Source organism: Eschrichtius robustus, chromosome 12 (genome assembly GCF_028021215.1).
Source record: "Eschrichtius robustus isolate mEscRob2 chromosome 12, mEscRob2.pri, whole genome shotgun sequence".
NCBI classification, from domain to species: domain Eukaryota; kingdom Metazoa; phylum Chordata; class Mammalia; order Artiodactyla; family Eschrichtiidae; genus Eschrichtius; species Eschrichtius robustus.
The window spans coordinates 103,800,933-103,824,100 of record NC_090835.1 but is presented as its reverse complement, the minus strand read 5'-3'; positions in this window follow the sequence as shown (position 1 = coordinate 103,824,100).

Here is a 23,168-nt window from a genome sequence, read left to right as displayed (position 1 = left end):
GACCTCGCCCAGGTCTAACCCAGCACCCACTCCTCACCTCCAATCCCAGCCTCACTGAGGGCCGTCTCCCTCCAGACTCCGGATCTGCATTCTCACCAGGACTTTCAACCGCTCACCTCGTTTATACTTTTGGCAGCCCTTCAACCCCCTCCTGCCTACACTGCCTCCCTGCCCTCTCTAGAATCCACAGCCAATTATGTGTTCTGCCCTATTCAGAGCCCGCGTTCCCCGTCCCAGCATCAGTGTTCAGCCAGTAAGGATGGATCCAGGCACACTACTGTTTACAGCCAGCATCCATTCCAACCCGTTTGGATTTGTCAGTGCCTGTGACAAGCTTTCATTCTGCAAATGCCTGTCATTTCCTCCACCTACTATTTCTTCCCCCAGTTCTACCTCTTTCTCGGAGAACCTTCCCCCACCCACTCAGCCAGAGAGGAGAAGCCACCCTCTGACCTCCGGCCACAGGTGACTGGGCCAATGGCAGATACTGCCTTAAGAATTCCTCATAGAGGGGCTTCCCTGGTGGTGCAGTGATTGAGAGTCTGCCTGCCAATGCAGGGGACACGGGTTCGAGCCCTGGTCTGGGAAGATCCCACATGCCGCGGAGCAACTGGGCCCGTGAGCCACAATTGCTGAGCCTGTGCGTCTGGAGCCTGTGCTCCGCAACAAGAGAGGCCGCGATAGTGAGAGGCCCGCGCACCGCGATGAAGAGTGGCCCCCACTTGCCGCAACTAGAGAAAGCCCTCGCACAGAAACAAAGACCCAACACAGCCATAAATAAATAAATAAATAAATAAATAAATAAAAAAGAATTCCTCATAGAGTCGGACCTGTTGCAGAGTGCTGGGTACCTGAGCGGTAGGACTACAGTGGGTCAGAGCCCTCCTAGGCACCACGGCAACCCCCGTCCACATCAGGCCCATGTGATGGGAGAGAGGCCTTGCAAAGACTCAGTCGACAAGGAAAGGAATGAAGCAGACACGCCCCAGAGATGAGAGGGTGGAGGCCAGAGCGAGAGGAGCCGCGGATGACCCCCCCAGCTCCTATGACGTCAGCGTCCACTTCCACTGCCAGCTTCCGTGAGGGCGCCCCGACACCATCAAACAAATCCCTCTTTACTCAAGCTGGGTAGCTTTTTGTTTCTTGCCACCAAACCATCCTTGACTACGGCACCTTTGAACACTGCTGGCAGATCGTCCCCACTGCCCACTTTTTCATTCTTTTTCTTTTCCCGGAATCTGTTTGCCTGTTTCTATTGAAACAGTCACACCACACACACACAGCCTGATTTTTCACTTGAACAAATGCTGCCTGGCCTGGTCCCAAGAGAACAAGCGGCAACCCCATGACTTAAATCGCACAACAGGTGAGCCGGGCCGTGCCAGCACTGACACCAACCTGCCTCTGACCTGCTGGAGTTATTTGCCTGCTAGAGTTTCCTGACCACAATCCCGACTGCCTGGGTTACTGTGCGGAATATCCAGACGTTTGCAGCATCTGTGGCCCCACAGCAGTGGGAAGCGTTCAGCGGCAAGGGCAGAGCTGCGTGTAGGAACAGGGGTTGGGGGTAAAATGTGTTCAAGTGAACATTCTTCATATCAAACCACTTAGCACTTCAGCAATGCGATTAATGGTTGCCATGGCAACCGATAAATAAGCCCAGGAGCCTCGGGAAGACTGCAGCCTTCTCGAAACTCCTCAGAACAAGGGGACCCTCTAAAATGCCAAGATCTGCCACAGGCCAAAGTTCCCCCTTCGGCTTTGGCCAAAAATAAACCTTCTCTTGCACATTTTATGATTTTTGGTGAAACCTTCTCTCCTGAGGAAAATCCACTTTTTTCTCTTGGTGTTTTTCTGATTCTACACTATTCTCCTGTTCCTAAGGATAGGAAGTTCCTACAACATTTCTGGCATTTTTCTGTCAAATGTTGCAGTCTGGGGGGGTATGGCTCTGTTTCATTTATTTCTGTTCCTTCGGTCTTTCTCTCCTTCTTGGCCCTCGCTCTCCTCCAGCCCTCACTCTCTTCCAGATGACACACTAGGCATCACATGGTTTGCAGATTTGAATGCATCCTTCTGGGAGCACCTCCAAATGAAAGCGACGCACTCTGGCAAGCATTCAGCTCTAACCAATGGCAGGTCCTTTTCCCCTGTGGGCAACACACAGCTCTGAGAACCACGGGTCACGAGACGAGGTGACTCCACGGCATGTCTCTCCCCACAGCCTGTTCTTCAAGAGACCCCTCTTTGAAATAAAGACTGGCCGTCCACATGAGAAAGGGTACAGACGTGTTCTTTTTGTTCATTAGCTTCTTTTGCTTTGTTTTTCGGTTGATTCACAGAAGTGGTAGTGACTGCACGTATAGACATAACTTCTACAGCACTCGTTCCATTAATGTGAATAAGAAATAAAGCGATAGGGCTTCCCTGGTGGCGCAGTGGTTGAGAATCTGCCTGCCAACGCAGGGGACACAGGTTCGAGCCCTGGTCTGGGAAGATCCCACATGCCGCAGAACAGCTGGGCCCGTGAGCCACAATTACTGAGCCTGCGCGTCTGGAGCCTGTGCTCCGCAGCAAGAGAGGCCGCGATAGTGAGAGGCCCGCGCACCGCGATGAAGAGTGGCCCCCGCTTGCCACAACTAGAGAAAGCCCTCGCACAGAAACAAAGACCCAACACAGCCGTAAAAAAATTAATTAATTAATTAATTTTTTTAAAAAAAGAAATAAAGCGATAATTACGGGAACATGCTAGAATTACACCTGTCCTGCTTGATTTCAACTTGATCACAACAGGCACTGGCACCAAGGAAGGAAGAGAAAAAGCTGAGTGGGGGGTCACAGGCACACTTGGCTTAAGGGGCCCACTGCCTGGGCACCATCTTGCTCCTCTCCTTACCATTGGCGGCCACGGGCTGGGCTGTGATTCACATTCCTGATGTATCAATACATGGATTTTATGTTCCATCCTGTACGCTGTAGAGGCTTTCCTCTATGATATTTAGAATTGATTTTGTCAGTTTTGATTACATAGTTCATAGTTTTAAGTTTCCAATAACAAAATATACGTGTGAAATACCTTTATTATTGAAAATCCTGCAAGAAAAATAATTTAATTATGGTGAGAGTGAAAGTTTCTGGCTTTTGTTTTAACCATCAAAGCAATACTTTTTTTATTTAGTTTTTGATAACTGGAGGTTTCTTAGAAATGCAACTATGTTCTTATTAGAAAATAGAGCGTACCATGAAATCTTAGTCAACCAGAAGGCCATTTTCTGGTAGAGCAAGCATTAGCTGTACCATGAGCACAGAGGCCTGGGCTATGGGTCAGGATACCTGACAGTCAGTCAGGGCACCACTGCCTGATGGAAATATTCCTTGCAGAGACTCTGGTCCTGTTGTCCGAACTCTCTGTACCTCAGGTCACCAGCTGCCTTCTCTTTGGTGCAGCACCAGGATCAGCCCACCAGGAGGAAGGGCGCTGAGCGAATGACTGGTTCGGATGTTCAAACCATGTTACTTCAGTGAGAAGTCATTAATAATTTCACCAACATAGAAGGATGTTCCCCATATTTTGTTAACTAAAATATCAGTTTGGGGAATTCTCTGGTGGTCCAGTGGTTAGGATTCGGCGCTCTCACTGCTGAGGCCCCGGTTTTGATCCCTGGTCGGGGAACTAAGATCCCGCAAACCACACGGCGCAGCCAAAAAAACAAAAAAAAAAAACAAAAAAAAAACTGTTTTAAATTATCAGTTTGGAAAACAGTGAAAACACAGTTTTGTAAAGTGTACAGCCCAGGATTGGGTTAGGCAAGAGGGTTGGGTGACAAAGGTAGATGTAAGGAGAAAGTACAAGGAGACGGCTGCAATGACCCAGAGATGAAAGTGGCTTGGACCAGCACACTGAAGAGAGCGGTAAGTACACAAATTAGTTGAATTTTGATTCGTTGGATTACAGGTCATTGAGATTTTAATATAGATTACATTAAAAACCTTATTTGGGCTCAAGTACAGCTCTCATTCACGTGCTTGGAACTGGATTTTAACCATTGTTAAATAGGAGGGACTGGCCAATTTGTTGTATCGGTCAGGACAGGCTGGGTTATATACGTAACAAACAACACTGTCACCTCTGCTGATTAAATAGCAAGCTTATTTCCCTCTCACTCTACTGCCCAACACAGATCGGCTCAGCATAGCCTCTTGAATCCAGGCTGACGGAGGCTCCGTGCAACACATGCTTCCACAGTCACTACCATGGCAAGGAGGAAACTTGGTGAATTTAATCACTTCTGCTCACATGTAACTGGCAAAGCAATACTTGTTTCATTAATCAGTTTGGTTAGCAGGAGTCATTCCCCTAGATAACATTTAACTGATACAATCCATTTTCAGAACTTAAGAATTTGATGACTCCATTAAGAGAATGTCCACAGAAAGGTTCAGACAGTCATCTGTTCCTTTATTTATTCCACATATGTAGATGATAGATAGATAGATGTATATATATGTATACATATACATAGGTGTACCTGTAAAAAACATAGACGATTGAGTTAAATTTTCACGGAGCCTGGATGGACACTGAAGGAGCGTTTCCTGAGTAAATACTTCACAGAGCCAGAGTTGAGCAAAAAGAAGCATAGCTTTGAAACCAGATTGTCTTGCCTGTTACTTTCTCTAGAGACTTGCCAACATGAGTTCTCACCCTCTCAGCCGCAGGGTCCTCATATGTGAAGTGGATACAAAAGCTACCACGTGGCTCTTGTAAAATAAAGTACCTAAGAACATAATAGGTAGTCAGCAAATGGTAGCTGCTTCATCTTGTTTGCTAAAGAAAAGTTTTGTGATTATTTGCCTTCTATAAAAGGGCATAGATAAACATCCTTACTGAGACTTCCCTGGCAGTCCAGTGGTTAAGACTTCACTTTCCAATGCAGGGGTTGCAGGTTCGATCCCTGTTCAGTGAGCTAAGAGCCCACATGCCTTGGGGCCAAAAAACCAAAACGTAAAACAGAAGCAATATTGTAACAAATTCAATAAAGACTTTAAAAATGGTCCCCATCAAAAAAATCTTTAAAAAAAAAATCCCTACTAATCGACATTTCTGATTAAATAGTGATTAATCAACATTTTGTTTAAAATGTATGTTTGCATTCAAGACACCTTCTCTGATTTTCTTATACTAGGACAACTCTGGCTATGTTCTCCCAGAAAAACTGATTCTGTTGAAATGTTGGAGATAGCAGTTCTACTTTCATCAACAAAGCCTTGGAATCATGAACGAATTTTGACTTCAAGAACTATTTATTTATACACTGAAATGCTTCACTTTGGAAACCAGTGTTGAATCTTAAGATCAGTCAGCAATGTGCTGATATTCTACTTTAAACTAAGGTGTTAAAAGACTGTGCGTCGCGTTATACCTGAAACTAATATTTTTATTCCATTTCGGTTAGTAGTTTTGTACGTGTTAACACCCATTCGTTCTTTCGTGCAAGCTGAGCCTTCCATCCCTTATCACCGCTCCCCCTCAATTTGGTGAGCAATGTGTTTCAATTGCCCATTGCAGTTTCAACCAGTCCTCTGCCTTGTGGCTGGTAAGTACTGAGATATGATACCCACCTGCAGTAAAACGGACCCCTTGATTCTCCCTTGATGATACGCAAGGAGCAGGTCCAAATGAAAATATTTTCTGCTCTAAGTCTCTTATAGTGTGCTTGCTTCAGTTCCTGGAAATGCAAATCTAAATCTAGAATGAGCATCTATCTATCTCAGTCAAGGCCCATGGGTATCCACCTGGAGCCATGGATAACAGGCCACTACAGGCCTCCGTAAGTAGACCATGGCTGATTTTAGTCTCTGATGTTTTTGTTGACAAGCAGAACAAGCTTGTCACATTTTTAGTTTATGAGAGAGATAGCAGAAAACATGTCTTTTCTGCCCTCAAGTAGTAGAATTATGACTATGTTTTTATTTCTATCCAAAAATTCTTACTACATTAAATAGGAAATGTAACATAGTCATTGAAACAAACTGGAAATTTCTATGGCCGTAACATTTGTGAGTTCAAGTTTCAGCTGAGCACACAGAAGGAGTGAACGTACACTGGCAACATCTAAATTACACCTGATAAAATGGCCAGAGAGAGAAAGGTAACATAAGATGACTTACTTATCCTACCTAATTCACTGTTTCACGTCAAGCCCTCACTATTCCCAGTCAGCCAAATGCAGCCATTCTGTTCACCCTGAATTTTTGATACTGGCTGCCAGTGTCATCTGGTTGTTAGTAAAGTTTTCTTTGGCTGGTCAGAAATTTAGCAGGTGTGAAAGAGAGTCCTGTTCCCTTTGCACTCTTGTCGGTCATCTGGGCGGAGCTAAGAACCATTCGAAAGATAAAAAGCACCTGCACTCACTTAGCTGAGCAGTGCCCTGTGTCTATACCCCCGATTAAATCTGTGGGCTTGTCAGGGATGGGAGAAGGGTGCTTGGGTCAGCTGCTCTCTTAAAGAATGAAAGAAATGCCCTGGCTCACTGTGGTGTGGCAGGATCCCCTCTAGCAAGGGTGAGGCTCATGACCTCCTCGACAGGCCCTCGGCTTCTCTGTCCCCAGGCTGCGTCCACGTGAACCTGGGCTCATCGCTGTTCTTTCTCTAAAACTAAATGTTGGAATCTCTGTGCTGGCACATACATCGAAGTGTCCCACTACCTACCCCCTCACTACACAGACATCATATAATGAAAAAGAGTGAACTATCTGGGGGACCAGTGGCGCTCTGTAGGATTCCATCATGAAAAGAGATCTGAGCCTTTAATTCATCATCTCCAAACCGCGGTGAGTCATACCCACCCGGCCTACCACTTACAGGTGGGGTAAGGATCCAATCTCATGAGAACAGAGCAAATATGAACAGGTTTGGGAAAGTGTCAGACCTTGCCCAAATGTTAGCCAGGATTACTTAGGCCTGAGACATGCAGTCAGCTTCAGATGACTTTTTAGCCAAATTTACTACAAACATAGAAAAGATCTACTTGGGGGTGTGATAATGCTTTTTTTTTTTAAAGATTTTTTTTTTGATGTGGACCATTTTTTAAAGTTTTTATTGAATTTGTTACAATATTGCTTCTGGGGTTTTTTTTGTGTTTTGCTTTCTTGGCCACAAGGGATGTGGGATCCTAACTCCCCAAGCAGGAATCGAACCCGCACCCCCTGCATTAGAAGGTGAACTCTTAACCTCTGGACCGCCAGGGAAGTCCCTGTGATAACGCCTTGATAAAGCAAAGTTACAGGATTACAGGATGGGGGCCTCAAGTTTCCTCCACTCGGGATCAGCCCGTGCAAAGCTGTGAAAGCTCACAGGGCAGTGCAGCGGGGGCCCTGCCCACTCTTCCCTTCCTCCCCACCGCACTCCGCCCCCTCCCAGCACGCGTAGGGGTACCATCAGGACCACGGCCTCTCCCCATCCTCTGCTTGGTCGGTAACCTCTTTCAACACTGAGACCTAAGTGGGGAGCCTGGGTCTCATCACACAGGCCTCTGACAGGTGGTCCACAATTGAGGGGGACAGCCAGCAGAGAGAAGAAAGGGGTTCATAAGCTCCCCCAAAATCACCAAGGCCGAGCTGGGGAAGATTCCCTGTATCTCCTTCCATCCACAGTCCCCAGATGGCCCTATGGGGACATCCCTGTCCCTAGAGCAGTCTGGATTCCTCATGAACCGTCCACCCACGAGTCAAGCGTGTCTGATACGTGGGCAGCTGCAGGGAGCACATGGCCTGGACAGCGTCCCCTCTCGTCCGTCCTGTGTTTAACCCCCAGCACGCAGAAGAAGCCAAAGCCATGGCCTCCGGGCCACGAGGAAGATCAACGCCTCTCAGCCCCACTGCTCCTCAGCCAAGAGGGGCACGGACTCTCGTTAATACAGACGTTCTCTCCTCCACCGCATTTTGTTTTCTTGGGGCGTGTAAGATAGCATTCAGACCCCTTTGCCCCACTGTAAAGTGCAAATGACTCACCACTAGCCAAGAACTGGTGTTAATTAACGTTGATCCCGGATGAAGTTATAGACCGAAATTTCTGAAACATCGGCCCTAAGAAGGAATGAAGCTTTACCCAGAGAAGATGACATATAAAATGGGTCCCTGCCCAGAAGAGCTTACACACTAATATGTATACAGGCAGGAGCAAAACATGTTTTTCCCATACGGCATGTTGCTGAGATCTTGCTCTTAATGGCATACATCTTTGTAAATCCTCCAGACTGAAAGATGAATTGAGGCAAGCGAGCGTGTATAGCAGGAGGCATTTCCGGCTGCCTGTGGATAATGTGACGAGCCCGGAGACTCAGACGGGAGTGACCGCGTGGGGGGACCCCCAGGAGAGGCAGGTGTTGCTGCTGCTGAAGAAGGCCTGTCCCCTCTGGGTGCCACCAGGCGGCCCGGCCCGCGGTTCACCTCCTGGCGTCTCCCCTTCCCAAGAAGAGCATGCTGGTGCCAAGCAGCACCGTGACGAGCCCGGGCCTGAGTCAGCTCTGTGTTCCCAGCACCTAATGCCAACCCAGGCACACGCAGTCCACGGGCGATAAATACGCACTGCATGAACAGATAAATTAAGTAATGCACCTGCAGAAAACAGCCCTCCCCAAGGAGCTTCCGTTCCAGGACAAACATGAGATGGCTCCTCGGTCACTTTTATAAATGAGTGTCTTAACTGTGTCACACTCCCAAAATGTGATCACTGAGTTACAGTTTGTTCAAGCTGAAAAGAATCTTAGATACTGACTAGTGTGACCATTTCCTCTTCCCCAGGAGAAATGTGATCGATTCCACCAAGTGGGGAATATCTCAATTACTTGCCAAAATAAAACCTCAGTAACCCGAAGGCAAATAATCTCCCCAGGGTAGCATAAGGACAACAAAAATCTGGCTAGACCTGTTGATGGTCTTCATTAAGAGGTTTTCTCCAGGTGTTTACATTGTAAATTCTACAAGGTCAGGGAGTATATTCATTGGTGAGAAAGAGATCAGCTTAGTTTGGTTTTGTTTGTTTGGTTGGTTTTTTGTTGGTTTTTTTTATTTTTTAGGTTATAAAGATATATACCTAGCACCAAGCAATTCTTTTAAATTCTTTTAAACTTAACATTTACTGAATAGCTGTTACCTGTCAGGTGCTCCAATAGGTGCCCTAGAGGGATTCAAAGGTGAATTCAGTATCCCTGCCCTCAGAGGCTCTTGATTTCATGAGAGGTCAGACAAATATGTGCAAATGATCCTGGTACAGCCCGATGCAGGGTAGACCGCGGCACCCACTACAGTGGAGGAACAAGGGTCAGAGAGAAAAGGAACTGGACGACTGGGCCCAACAGGTGGAGAGGAAGGAGTGACCCGGCCTTGAACGGTGGATGGAGATTCAACAGGCAGACGGAAGACAGCAAGCGTATTTCACATGAAGGAATCAGCGTGGGCTAAAGCAAGGGATGGAAGGCAATACTTTTTATCTTGCACCAAGGGTGTGCTGGGCACTTTAAAAGTAGAATCATTTGGAACTCACAGCAACCCAATGAATTAGGTGCTTCCGTTTTCCGGAGAAGGAAACCGAACCTTGGAAACATTAATAACGTGCCGAGTGAGAGTCAAGATTACATAACACACGTGGGGCAAAGCCAGGCTATAAACCCCCGAGGGGCGACTCCAGCGTCATGCTTTAGCCACCGCAAGAGGCTGCCTCTCTGGGGGAGGGCACATTTCAGGGACAGTGTGGCTGGTTCACGGGACCAGGGAGGAAAGTGGAACCAGACTGGAGAATGAGGAAGATGAGAGAGGAAGCAGGGGGAGAGGAGGAAGACGGAGTAAGGGCTCTGTTTCTGCTTGTTTTTTAAGGTGGGGGAAATCAGAGTAAGTCTCAGGGCTCAGGGGAAGGGGGGACTGAAGATGAGGGGCAGCAACAACAGAGCAAGATCACAAGGCGAGGGGATACGGCAGAGTGACGGGCAAAGGCAGAGGCTCAACCTTGGGAAGAAAAGGAACATTTCTTGCCCAAAACAGGATGAGAGGAGAGGAGGATGAGAAAAAGAAAGAAGGAAGGAAGGAAGGAAGGAAGGAAGGAAGGAGGGAAGGGAGGGAGGGAGGAAGGAAGGAAGGAAGGAAGGGTGGAAGAGAGGGAGGGAGAAAAGGAGGTAGGCTGGAAGGGTCTCAGCAGTGCCGAGGGCTGGGTTTCTCAACCAGTCCAGTGAAGAGGTCTGTTTCGGGACAGGAGGCGAGCAGGGTCAGCTAGGGCTTGAGGAGAGTGGAAAAGATTTGGAGCAGCTGTCGTGGGAATCTGATAGGGAGCTAAAAATGGAGTTAAAGGAAGATGGCCATGGGCGTGGGGAGAGTCCGACGGCAGGAGCGGGCAGTGGGTCCGATTACTTTGGGAGCCCCGAGTCTCTTCAACAGAACTCAGCAGAGTGGGATCAGGAGAAGATGAGAGGGTCATCTGGGAAGACACAGAGGAAGGTCAAGAGGGAAAGGGAATCGGACACTTTTGAGAACTTTGCCAAAACGGCTTACCAGGGAACCCAAACACAACAGGGAGGGAGGGATCAGATGCAACCAGGATGGGTCCAAGATGCCCTAAGACAGGGAGGGCTCCAGGGGCCACAATGAAGGCAAAGAAGAGGTTTAGTGGGAACGCGTGAACGGGACAATGGAAGGACATGTGGTCGGGGCTGTGGAGGGCAATTCAGAGATGAAGATCTCAAAGGTGGCGCCCCCTGAGGGACCATAAGGTCCAGGGTGTGGCAGACGAGAGAGATGCAGGAGGTGAGGGAGAAGCCGACAGAGGATGGGAGGGGAGGAGGGCGGGGAGGAGGGCAGGGGTGGGGCACAAGGAGGACCAGGAGCCACCTGCTGACATCATCCGCCAAACGCGCAGCATGGAAAGAGGCTGAGCACGGGCTGGCCTGAGACGAGAAAGCAAGAGGAGCTGGCTTATTAACAGGGACATTCAGCTTCATTTCAGTGAAACAGCATCACGACCAGCGCTGTTCCCCACCCACCCCACCCCTAGAAAGAAAAAGCAAGTAAAACAGGCTTCGTAGAGTTCTCCCCGAGAAGCTGAGATCCAGGAAAGTGCGCGGTGAGAAGGGAAGGAGGCTGAGGAAGGGTATAAAGCATCGTGGGTGGCAAATTGCCGAGGCTGAGAGCCTCAGGTTTAGAAAGTGTCTACTTCTTTGACCTTCTGCCTTAAACAAAGCCAACCCACCCATCTATCCTGTGTCCAGAGTGCAAGAAAAAGGGCCTCGGGGCATCCCACCCCTATTCACAGCAGAAGCTCCAGACCCACCCCCATGGCTGGCTTCTCCAGGCCTTCAGGGCCACATCCCGCCCAGCCCAAGTTCATCCTTTTGACCTGGAAACAGGTTTGACTCCACCTGGTTTGACCCTGGTCCTCTCCTGAACACAACTTTAGACTCACTATGGCAAGCACCTCCAGCCCTGCCATCCTTGCCTGCTTCAAGAGAACATTTAATAAAGGCTAACGTTTGGTGGTGCTTAGTTCCTGCATGGCACGGGCTGGAGAAGCCCATGGAAGTCATCCCATTCCGTTGTGATTCCTCTCACAACATGTCCACCCAAAAATGCCCCACTGCTGCGTGAACACCCCAGAGCCTGGAAACTTGCTCTGCATGACAGTCCGCTTTGCTGCTGAACGGCTCTATTGGAAACTTGCCATTCCCAAATCTTTCTTTCCTTCACAGCCACTAAAACAAGCCACATTCCTTTCCCATCGGATAGGAATCCGAAGACAGCCATCACATCTCAACGGAGCCACTTTCTTCCAGGAGAAATAGCACCAATTCTGTACACTTCTTCTCATAAGACACCAGCTCAGCTCCCTTCACCGTCCTGCCTGTTGCACCTGCCTGTGTGCTCCCCACATAACCGGTGGCAATGCTGCGAGACGTCTGCCGGTGGGCCAGGCAGCCCCCGAGCCCTTGCTGCACATTAACTCGCTGATTCCTCACTTCAGCGCTGTGTGCTATTGTTGGCACCGCTGTTGTTCCCTTTGTACACCTGAGAACACTGAGGCAGGGAGCGGTAAACAACTTGCCCAGTGCTATGACCAACAACAGAGCCAGGAGTCAAGTCCGGGCAACTGGATGTGCTCCTACCCCCCGTGCCAGCGGCTCTCAAACTTGGCAGCCGTTGGAATCACCCTGGGAAGTTCTAAAAACTACCGAGCCCAGGATCAACCCCAGAGACTGATTTTACTGGGCGGTGGTGATCTGGGCATCCCAACGTTTCAAAGGTGTCTGGTGATGGCAGCGTGCAGGCAAGGCTGACGCCGACTCGGCCGTGAGACGACGGCAGCCCCGGCAGTCTGGCCGGTGCCGGCTGGGCTGGATTAGAGGGGAGCGATGGAAATTTCCAAGCTTCCCTGGAGGAGGAGAACTCAGGACAGTCCCAGACGTGGGTGACGAGAGCCAGCCTTGCAAGAAGGCTAAGTAAACAGTCACTCAGCTGGTGTGAGTTTAGAGGCACCGGGAGGCCCTCATTCTCAAAAAAAAAAAAAAAAAAAGATAAGAGCAAGAAGACACCAAAGCCTCTCTGGACCGGACACTTGGCCTCAAGGGCTTCCTCTGGGAAGGACTCGTACGGATGACAAAGCCCACCTTGGGCCCAGAGCCACCGTCTCCTCAAAGGAGCTGCGTCCTTCCTTCCTGACCTCCCCTCAAAGCCAGAGATGGATGGAGCACTTACCCTCCTCTTCACTGACTTGTGAATTCACTCAAGAAAGCACTGGGGCTGCTGGCTCCACCGGCCAAGAAAAGCCTGGACACCTTCTCCAGCCCCGCCTCCAAAGGGCCCTCAGGACACTTCCCATCCATCAGACGTCCGCAGTGGGCTCTCCCACTGTGCCCCTCTTTCCCTCCCCTGGTATTGTCTGTGGCCCCTAAACTCAGGTTCGTTCTTTTTCTTTTTTTTTTTTTTTTTTGGCTGCACCACGCTGCTTGCAGGATCTCAGTTTCCCGACCAGGGGTCGAACGTGCACCCTCGGCAGTGAAAGTGCAGAGTCCTAACCACTGGACTGCCAAGGAATTCCCAGGTTATTTCTTTTTAAAGCATGAGCGTGTTTCATCGGTTAAAGACTGGCCATTGGATGTTCCCCGGTTGTTACTGGAAACTTCCACATCCCTCAGTTCCTTGAACTTGCTCCTGCCGGACTGCACCACAGTGCCAGGGCACAGGACAGCCGACCCTGAGCTGCCCGCCGGGGAACGGTGGCCCTTTTCCTCCATCTTGCCTCCCCCTCCTCCCTGCACACCCCAGACGGCAGGGGCAGGGCGACCCGAGGGGGAACAAGAGGGAGACTCCCCTCACCCCCAAGCCCATTCATATTTAATGCAAACATCTGAATGCAAATTAACTCCACTTTTGTTTTACTCCCTTTCCTCCCTGTCCCTCTCTAATGTAAACCGCCTTTCATCCAAGACAGGTGCTTCCTTCAGCTAGAAACATGGAGAGAGGCACAAAGACGGCACTGCATGCAACTGGAGCAGATCCTACAGCTCCAAACTCCGTATTTTTAGGATATTTCCAAATGGGAGTGTGTCTCAGGGGAATTTATTCTCTGCGGAGGTCACAGAGACTCGTGGGAGTCTCAACCTGGGAGAGGAATTTTGCAAACAAGGATAGAATATTAGTAGCCTGGACGCCCCTAAAAATAATCTGTTCCCAAACCTGTAAATCCTCTTTTTCTACAGCTGAGAAAAAGTGGATGGTTTGGCAGACAGCTCTGTTCCCATCTCTCCACAGTCTATGACCCTGTGGCTGTTTCCTGGTCCGTTGTCGCCAAGACTGAGATTATTTGGGTTTAAAGAAACGGAGGAGTGGGGAAAAAGGAGAGCAAGAAAGGCAAATATTGATATAAATATATCTATTTGTTTGGGATGGCAAAAGAATAGGCAGGTGCTTGAGAAATAAGAAAATTGGACAGCTGTGGGATATTTATTAATGAGCTATTTACATTTCTGGTAAGAACGTAGGGCTAGTGTAGAGTTCATTCACTATAAGGGGTATAGCCAATAGAGATACTGGCTAGGGCCATATTTTTGCAGAGAACAGAGTAATGACAAAGAAGCAGTCCCAGGCAAGTGTCTGTTTACTGTTGATTGCATTTCATTTTCTGCCTCTCTGTGTGTGTGCACATGCACACACACACAAATTCAAGAGCTGTGAGCATTCTCTTGTGTGAATGGTGTGTTTGTGTATAAACAATGTCAGGAACTGGGGCCAGAGAACAAATCTGTTGACACAGTTCTTCCTAAATCCTCACAAAACATCTGCGAGGACAAAGACACCGTAATTCTTTAAGAAGTGCTTTTGAAACAAAAACACTAATTCAAAAAGATACATGCACCCTTATGTTTGCTGCAGCATTTACAATAGCCAAGATATGGAAACAACCTAAGTGCCCATCAACAGCTGAATGGATAAAGAAGGTGTGGCATATATCTACAGTGGAATACTACCCAGCCATTAAAAAGATGAAATCGTGCCATTTGCAGCAACATGGATGAACCTTCAGAGTATTATGCTAAGTGAAACAAGTCAGATGGAGAAAGACAAACACTGTATGATTTCACTATATGCGGAATCTAAAAAACTAATAAACAAACAAACAGAACCCCAAAACTAGTGAAGAACCATACAAAAACAAACAAATAGAAACAGAAAACAGAGTAGTGGTTACAGGAGGAGGAGGAGGGGGGAGGGCAGAATGGGTAAAGGGGATCAACTGTATGGTGATGGACAGAAACTAAATATTTGGTGGTGAGTACGCTGTAGTGTATACGGAAGTAGAAAGATAAAGTTGTACACATGAAACTTATATACTGTCGCAAATCAACATTACCTCAAGTTTTAAAAATGCTTTCTAGATTTACGAGGGATAAATATCTTCCAGAACAAAGACATAAAAACACCCAAACCAGCTAACTGGTATACCCAAGGTCACACAACAAGTCAGGGATGCAGCCATGGAGAGAAACCCTTCACTGCCAACTCCTCACCCCAGCGTGTATACTCGGTGTGTTCACCCACTCAGAGGAGGTGTGATAACCCACTGAGGTGAGTCTGGGATCACAGTAGGGGACGTTACTCTCCAGCAGTCCATCAGGACATTTCAACAGCAGTTATCAGGCAAGGAGAAGAAAACGGAGCAAAGAGGGATAAGGGAAAACGGAGCAAAATAGGGCAGAATTACACGGGTTGTTCTCATTGTTGGATCTAGAAGTTAATTTTTAAACTCCCAGCTGGAAAGTAGACTCAGTAACAAAGGCTACTTATGCAAATAGAAACTTAATTTGCATTCTTGACACTTTTCAATGGGAAGTGAGGGAGAGAGAATAAAACCCAAAACACCTTGATCTATAACCACAACAGAAATGTTTTCTTTGCAGACATGTGCAAAATAAGGGCATTTCAGTGGAAATGAAATGATGCCTGAAAGAAAGTTAAGTAATGACATCAACGAGCATGGATGATACTTCCCTCCACCGGAGGTTCATTCTACAGCAAGACTTGGCTAAAATGGTACCCGAATCAGGCTTTGGGAGTCATGGAAACAAACAGCGAATACTAACCGTTTATAAGGGCCTTTTTTCGCTATGGTTTAGTGGAATCAACTAGGTCACTATGTTATTTGGAATCTAAATGAGCAAAGCCATGTATCACCTCCATAAGGTCATTGTGAAGAATTCATGAAGTTGTAAGGACTCGGAGAATTTTAAGTCTCTCACACGAAGATAATGTGAGAAATACAAGATGATAATCATAAAAATAACTGTGGCTAGGAAGAGAAAGGGTGGCAATTGTACGCACTGTGAAAAATCCCCAACCTGATCATATTTATGTCAGGAACACTAAATATCATTTTGGGGATATTTACTCTAAAAAGTAAAATTCAGCCAGTACTTTCTGGCTGATGGAGAGGCCCAGAGCATACTGGGATTCTCAACTGGAGGGCACACACTCTATCAGAGGCCTATCTGAATCTGGAGATGGGGTGACAAAGGATGTGTAATTTGTATATTTATCAACAGAGAATACACGTTTTAGAAGGTTAAAAAGCAAAGCAGCGAACAGTCCCACCGATTTAAAGCCCTGCTACTCACTCAGTGGTCAGCAGCAGCAGAAGCAGCCTTTCCTGGGACCCTGTCTGAAATGGGGAATCTCAGGTCCCACCCAGACCTAAAGAATCAGAATCTGCATTTTTCAAGATCCTCAGGAGACTAATATGCACATGAAAGTCTGAGAAAGTTTCAAGTCCCTTTGCTGTGTGTCAGCCCACAAACGCACCACACACCCACCACAGGGTATTGGAAAAGGAGCTTCAGTGCCAACAAGAATACTGGGGGCTGGATGAACAGTTGACAAAAGCCAAGTGGCTTTGCCATCTAGCCTCCTAAAATAAGCTGTCAGCCCCATTTCTTATTTTGTGCATGGTCCTAACTCTTCTTGCTACTTTGCACTAACTTTGGGATAAATTCTATCACAAGTTGGCTATTTTCTCTTAAATTACGGGATAGGACATTTGGCCAGTATTTCTTAACTATTATGAACATATGTGCCTCTAAGCTCTTCCTGTATAGGACACATCTACACTTTTTGAGAAATTTATACTCAGCAGGCTTTGCTTTTGCCATTTGTTATCTGTGCCCCATGGGCGTGTGTTAACAGAGCCACTGACAGTCCTTTCAGAGCTGGATAACCACACATCCCAGCTGGATGTACTCCTTCCCTATTTGGGGCTTTTCTAATCCTCACTACTATAAACAGGTGTTGTGGATATTTCTGTGCACAGGACTAATTTTCCCCTTTTGGGTTATTTCCTGGGGTTCTACTCCCCCAAAAAGATAAGGCACGGTTCCTGACTTTGAGGGTCTTTATGAGCTGTGGCGTGCAAGGGTGGCAACATCGAGGGCCCGAAAGGTGGGCAGGTGCTGGGCAGAGGTACCCCAATGTGCTGGATTCAGACTCCAAGCACACTGTCCCCTCCTCTCCGCCCTGCTCTCAGCTCGGTTGCTGGTCCTTATGAACTGTATCCAAGGTTCCCTTGCCTCCTGGCTTCCTCGAGGGCTGACCAGTGCAGGGCTCCAGGAGGAGGTGGGGGAATGGGAGGGGAGGAGGGGGACTCCGTCCCTGGCAGGCCACAGGCTGTCAGTTTATGTGCTCCCCAACCAAAGCTCCCGTCAGGAGTCCTCTCTGGGCTCCGGGAACCCCTTCTTTGTCTCGGCCCTTCGGGCTTAGAGCTGGCCATGGCTTCCCTGAGGCTAGCCCACGTGCTCCCCCTTCTCCTGGTGGCCTTCCGTCACCCTGCCTACACCTCTGTAAACAGTCTGTCATTAAGTTCTCCTCAATCACCTATTTAGACGACACCTTCTGTTTGCTGCCGGGAGCCTGAGTGATGCGCCAGAGGCTGGGGGACAAGAGACAGGCGAGTCTAACCAATGGGGAACGGGGCACGGCAGTCTTGCCAGAAGGTGTCTGCTAAGCTGCAACCCATTAGGCAAGGACACGTTAGCCAGGCACAGGGGGCAGGGGAAGGAGGGAACATCAGGTACAAAACAGAGAGTGAGGAACATTCAAGAGCCTCAAGAACATTCAAGAGCATTCAAGAACCTCCTAGAGATTCAGGATGGCCGAGGCGTGGGAAGACCAATGGCTGGAGAGAAAGGACAGTTGTGGTCTCAAATGCTGCTGTAAATCAGGGCATGTCTACAAGAGGAATTTCATGTAGCTTTTTTGTTTGTTTGTTGTTGTTTTTTAATAATGTTTTAAAATTTATTTATTTTTGGCAGCGTTGGGTCTTCATTGCTGCACGCGGGCTTTCTCTAGTTGCGGCGAGCGGGGGCTACTCTTCGCTGCGGTGCGCAAGCTTCTCATTGCGGTGGCTTCTCTTGTTGCAGAGCACAGGCTCTAGGCGCATGGGCTTCAGGAGTTGTGACTCACGGACTCTAGAGCACAGGCTCAGTAGTTGTGGTGCATGGGCTTAGTTGCTCCATGGCATGTGGGATCTTCCTGGACCAGGGATCGAACCCGTGTCCCCTGCACTGGCAGGCAGATTCTTAACCACTGCACCGCCAGGGAAGTCCCTCATGCAGTTTTTAAAAGCCATGATCACAAAGACATTTGAATAACTTAATAGATTCACTCAACAAATAAGCTCCTTCTGTATATGCCAGGTACTGAGGATAAAGCTTGAACACAAATTCCCTGATCACATACCTCAATGGCACTAGAAAATGCTTGTGATGAAGAAGCAAAGTAATTGCTTATCTATATAGATGCTATATGATTGCAAATCATAGAGAAAAAACTGGAAGAAAATACACTACCAGGTCAGTTGAAGTTACCTTTAAGGGATGAGAATTATTAGCTATTCTTATTTTTTCCTTATACTTTTCTATATTTTTCAAACTAGATTTTTTTGTCAATGTTTGGTTCTTATTTTTTAAAAAAGGATTATTTAAATATTTTGGCTTAAGATAATCCTTCCTTTGCAAAGGATGAAAGCATCCAATAGTAATTGGGGAAGGCTGTTGTGTATCTTGTTCAATTTCACCCAGCATTTTATTCACAGAATGCTGTCAAACTCTGTCTTCAAGACAACCAAAAAGAAGACAAGAAAGCAAGCTCTTGGGCCTTTAACAAGGAGCCCTAAGCCACAGGGATCGCACTGGACCACCCACACCTTCTACCTCATTCACCTGCGCTGGCCCATGACCTCAGCAGCAAGTCACATCCAGACACGGGTTATCTCTCCACAGGTTCCTTGAGTTTTCTACCCAACGCTCAGGGAGGGATCTTACTGACTTCCACTCTCAACCCCAGCCTTGCCTCCCAGGCTCACGTTGACATTTTGATTGATGACAGCTGGTAATCAGCACTCCTCACCCTGCCCTTGCTTCCCGGACTCTACTTGAGGGCTCCCCCAGCTCCTTCAGGAGTGACACACTCACCTCCACCCCTTATTGTCTTGCTGTGTCCTGCCCCACGTCTCTAAGCTGACACCCTCCAGGGCCTCCAGAGGATACACCAGGTTACCCAGGTTTGATACCCATTGCCAACAGTAACATTTTTATTATCAGCAGATAGCAACAATTTTTAAAGTTTTTAGGGGGAGAAGTTTATTTGGAAAAGAGAAAATAATATTAATATTGAAGAAAAACTGTCATTTGATAAAATCCAGGAGCCAATTCTAATTTTTTTAAATACGGTAGAAACCTATATATCAAAAAACGAACAACAAACATTATACTAAACAATGAAATACTAAAGCTAAACCATTAAAATCTGGACTATGATACAGGTGCCTCCCTCACCAAAATGATTCAATCTACTTTTACAAGTTCTCACTAATACAATAAGACGTGAAAATTAACTAAGGAGTACAAACAGTAGAAGATATAGATATGGATATAGATATATATGACTGTACACCTAGAAAACCAAGAGACTCTATTTTAAAAACCTATTATAAATATTTAGAGAATTTGATGAGGTAGCTACATGTAATAAATGTACAAAATTCAAAAGTTCTTATTTATGCTAGCAATAACTAGTTTTAAGAGGAAATGGAGGGAATTCCCTGGTGGTCCAGTGGTTAGGACTCGATGCTTTCACTACAGGGGCCTGGTTTCTATCCCTGGTTGGGGAACTAAGATCCCACAAGCCACACGGTGCGGCAAAAAATTAATTAATTAAAAGGAAATGGAGTTGCAGGATACAAGGTTAATATACAAAAGTCAATAGCTTTCCTTTGTTTTCTTATTGGCCACACTGCAGGGCTTGCAGGATCTTAGTTCCCTGACCAGGGATCAAACCCACACCCACTGCAGTGGAAGCGTGGAGTCTTAACCACTGGACTGCCAGGGAATTCCCAGTAGTTTTCCTATATACCAGCAATGAACAAGTGGAATTTGACATTAAAAATGTAATGCCATTTACATTAGCACCCCCCAAAAATGATATACTTAGGTAAATCAAACGAAATAGGTACAAGATCTATATAGGGAAAACTACAAAACTCTGATGAAAAATATCAAAATAGAACTAAATAAATGGAAAGATATTCCAACTTCATGGATAAGAAGAATCAATATTGCTAAGATGTCAGTTCTTCCCAACTTGATCTATAGATTCAGTGCAACCCCAGGCAAAATCCCAGCAAGCTATTTTGTGGATAACAACAAACTGATTCTAAAGTTTATATAGAGAGGCAAAAGACCCAGAATAGCCAACACAGTAATGAAGAAGAACAAAGTTGGAGGGCTGACACTACCTGACTTCAAGACTTACTACAAAGCTACAGTAATCAAGACAGTGTAGCACTGACCGAAGAATTGACAAATGGAACAAAGGGACAGTACAGAGAGCCCAGAAATAGACCCACATAAATATAGTCAAGTGATCTTTGACAAAGGAGCAAAGGCAATACAATGGAGCAAAGATAGTCTTTTCAACAAATGGTGCTGGAACAACTGGACATCCACATGCAAAAAAATGAATGTAGACATAGACATTATACCCCTCACAAAAATTAACTCAAAATGGATCCCAGACTTAAATGTAAAATACAAAACTATGAAATTCCTAAAAGATAACATAGGAGAAAACCTAGATGGTCTTGGGTGTGGCAATGATTTTTTTAGATACAATGTCAAAGGCACACCCATGAAAGAAGGAATTGATAAGCTGAACTTCGTTAAAATTAAAGTCTTTTGCTCTGCAAAAACAATGTCAGGAGAATGAGAAGAAAAGCCATAGACCGGGAGAAAAAATTTGCAAAAGACACATCTGATGAAGGACTGTTTCTAAAAATAAACAAAGAATTCTTACAACTCAACAATAAGAAAACAAACAACCTGATTTTAAAAGGGGCCACCTCACCAAGAGAAATATACAGATAAGCATATGAAATAAGCACATGAAAAAGTGCTCCACATAATGCCATCAGGGAAATACAAATTAAAACAACATTGAGATACCACTACACACCTACTAGAATAGTCAAAATCCAGAACACTGACACCACCAAATGCTAATGAGGACGTGGAGCAACAGGAACGCTCCTTCAGGCTGGTGGGAATGCAAAACGATACAGTGACTTTGGAGGACAGTTTGGCAGTTTCTTACAAACTTAAACATACTCTTACCACACGATCCAGCAATCACACTCCTTGGTGTTACCCAAAGGAGATGAAAACTTATGTACACACAAACGGCTATACAAGGATGTTTCTATCACCTTTATTCATAACTGCCAAAACTTGGAAGCAACCAAGATGTCCTTTGGTGTGTGAATGGACAAACTGTGATACATTCAGACAATGGAATATTATTCAGCACTAAAAAGAAATGAGCTATCAAGCCATGAAAAGATATTGAGGCAACTTAAATGCATATTGCTAAGTGAAAGAAAATCTGAAAAGGCTACATACTGCATGCTTCTAACTATACAACATTCTGGAAAAGGCAGAACTATGGAGACAATAAAAAGATTAGTAGTCGCCGAATAAGTGGAGCACAGATTTTTAGGGCAGTGAAAATACTCTCTATGATACCGTAATGACTGACACTTGTCATTATGTCACCAGCAAAGCCCACTAACAATTCCCAGGAAATAAAAATAGACTCTAGGTAATAAAATAAAGTCTAACCTTTTCTTTTCCTTTGTGCTTAGTGTAGCTTCACTTGCTCACAGGGGGCCGTGTGCAGGGTCTCACACCCTTCAGACCAGAGTTCCCGACGCACAATGGCGGCACCAGCACCTCAGCTCGGGCTGCAGAGGACACCGCGATTCAAGACGGCAGCCGTGGGCTGTGTGCACAGAAGCTGCACACAACCCGCAATCCGACGATGCCGGCCGCACTGCGATCTGGAGCCTGAGCAGCGGTTGCGCCTGCGCCTGCGCCTGCGCCTGCGCCTACCGGCAAACCCCGGCCCCGCCCCCTGACGGCTCCACGTAAAGTAGCCCCGCCCACGGCCTGGCGGGAGCGCGTGTGCTCTAGAGCCGGAGCTCACGCTTCCGCGTCCTCTGATCAGAGAGTAACGCTCTCCTTTGCTCTGAACCAAACTCGCTCTTGTCCTGTTGGCGGGAGCGCGGTACCAGGCAGGAGGCCCCTCGTTGGGGCCCAATTGGAAAGGGTAACAGTTGTAAATTTGTCTAAACCCATAGAACGTACAACACCAGGCACAGTGCACCGTAACGTAGAGAATGGGCTTTGGGTGAGTGTGAAGTGTCAGTGTTTATTCATTGTTAACAAATGTACCACTCGGTTGGGGGGTGTTGACAGTGGAGGACGTCATGCGTGTGTGGGGCAGGGAACATCCGGTAAATGTCTGTACCTGCCACTGAACGTTGCTGTGAACCTAGAACTGCCCTAAAAATATTGTCTTAACAAAAAAAGGAAAAATAGTCTTATTCATAACGGAGGAGAAAACAAAATATCTTTGAATAAATAGATACAAGAAACATAAAACTTTAAGTAAGCTATAGAATTTTATTAAATGACATAACACAAAATGATCCTGGATGGGAAAACAATGAAATACTATGTATCCTCCAAAGATAATATAATGGTTTTTTAAGAGTTCCAACCAGAACACCAAGAAAATGTTTACATGCTGGATAAATAATCTTAATATTTCTATGGAAGAATAAATGTATGAAAATTGCCAAAAACGTTTTGAAAACAAAAATGGTGAGAGAGCTTGCCCTTCCATATATTAAAACTAATTTTTTAACCATTATAAACTCTATAGATTGGGCACAGGAACAGACAAATGGGTGAGTGACAGAGAATAGAGAGCCTGGAAGTAGATCCAAGGGTATACAGGAATCCACAATGTGATACAGAAAGCACATCAATTCAAAGGGGGGGAGGATGAATTATTTCATAAATAATGTTGGCATAACTGGAAAGCATCTGGAAAAAAATTTAATTAAATGCCCTGTTCCCCATACCATATTAAAAAATAAATTCCAGGAAAGACTGAGTTTTACTGTCAAAAATAAGCAACAAAATTTTAGAAGACAATATTGGGGAAAAAATATTTGCTTGAAATAGAGAAGGTCTTAAGCTAAACAAAAATCTCAGAAGCCAAAAAAGAAAGATTGAGAGATT